We start from the raw sequence: 1,743 nt of genomic DNA, 5'->3' as shown, positions 1-1,743 counted from the left end.
GGATCTAAGGAGTTTTCTCCTAATCCACTCATCTTGGATATCAGCAACTGGCTAACCAGTCAAATGACGTGCAAGTAGTAGTTTATTTTTATTGGTCTCTGAGTCCACTGTTCAGCAAGTATTTTTATCCACCCACTGCCACTTTCCTCGCAGCTCAGCTTTAAATTGGAAACTGGCCGCTAAGCCCGCAGCTGCCACCGCTGCCATCACTGCCACCACCAACTCTGCTGCGGCTGCTGCCCTCACTGTGGAGGGGCTGAGCAGCAGCGGCTCTGATCAGTTTTCTAAAATAAGGTTTTCAGGACAACGACAGTAAGATAAGGGAAGAAAACATGGAGGAATGAAGTCCTAATTACTATACATGCATATTTTGACAGGAGGGAGAAACCTTTTATAGAGAAGTTAGAAACAAAGAAAAGGCAAATAAACAATTTGTACAAGAAACGTAACACATGCTGTACAGTGTCTTCACTTTGATGTCATCGTTTGTACAAACTCTTTGTAGTTTACTTGACCCTCACCATCAGTATCTGCTTCCCTGGGGTCATTTCTTCCTCCTCTTCGTCTGTTAACTTCTCTCCAAGGGTTGTCATTGCGTGGCCAAGCTCTGCTGCACCGATATAGCCATTTGCCATCCTTACTACACACATGGGATGCTTCTCTGATTTCTTCTTCACTGTCTGTGTCTTTCATTTTTCTTGCCATCATTGTCAGAAATTCAGGGAAGTCAATTGTGCCACTGCCATCAGCATCTACCTCATTTATCATGTCCTCTAACTGCTTTTGTGAAACTCTGCCTGAGAGGCCTTATTAAAGTTCCCAGTTCCTTTGTTGTTCTAGTTCCATCACCATCCTTGTGAAATAGTGAAAAGCTTCTTTCAGTTCTGCAGTCTGCTCTCGGTCAGTTGCTCAGCCCTGCTGCAAGTGCCACCGCTTCCCGAGATGAGACGCGACCACATAACCCCTTGGCTGGCTTGCTCCACCCAGACTGAGCTCCTCTTCTGTTGCTTATTTAATTAAATTAATTAATTAATTTATCTATCTATCTATCTATCTATTCTTCTCTCTCTCTCTCTCTTTTTAGTCTGGCTAATGCCTTGTCTATTTTGTTTATCTTTTTGAAAACCCAACTTTTGGTTTTGTTGATTTTCTCTTGTTTTTCTAATCTTTATTTCGGCTCTGATCTTTATTATTTTATTACTTCTACTAACTTTGGGCTTCATTTGTCTTTTTTCTCTGAGTTCCTTGAGGTGTCATGTTAGGTTGTTTATTTGTGATCTTTCTTAGAACGGCTTTTGCTGCAGTTCTCATAAGTTTTGATATGTGTGTGTCCATTTTCATTTGTCTCAAGACATTTTTAAGTTTCCCTTTTTCAATTTCTTCTTTGACTCATTGGTTATTCGGGAGCACATTGTTTAATTTCCATATATTTATGAGTTTTCTGAAATTCCTTCTGTTACTGAATTTTAGTTTCATAGCAGTGTGTTCAGAAAAGATACTTCATATGAGTTCAATCTTTTTAAATTTACTGATAAATGTTTTGACCAGAACTAGTCACAGGAGGCTACCTAAAGGTGAGGGGGCTTAGAAGTGGAGTTTCCTAACTTCCCAGGGAGGAGAGGAGCACCAGACAGGGAAACCACATTCTTGGCTTTTTTTGCCTTTTGGGTTAGTGAATTAAAGCAGAAGAGAAATTCTTAGGAGTTGTTTTAAAATAGCAGTTAAAAAAATTAGATACAGGGC

Source organism: Galeopterus variegatus, unplaced genomic scaffold (assembly GCF_000696425.1).
Source record: "Galeopterus variegatus unplaced genomic scaffold, G_variegatus-3.0.2 Scaffold1367, whole genome shotgun sequence".
NCBI classification, from domain to species: Eukaryota; Metazoa; Chordata; class Mammalia; order Dermoptera; family Cynocephalidae; genus Galeopterus; species Galeopterus variegatus.
This window is presented reverse-complemented; position numbering follows the sequence as displayed.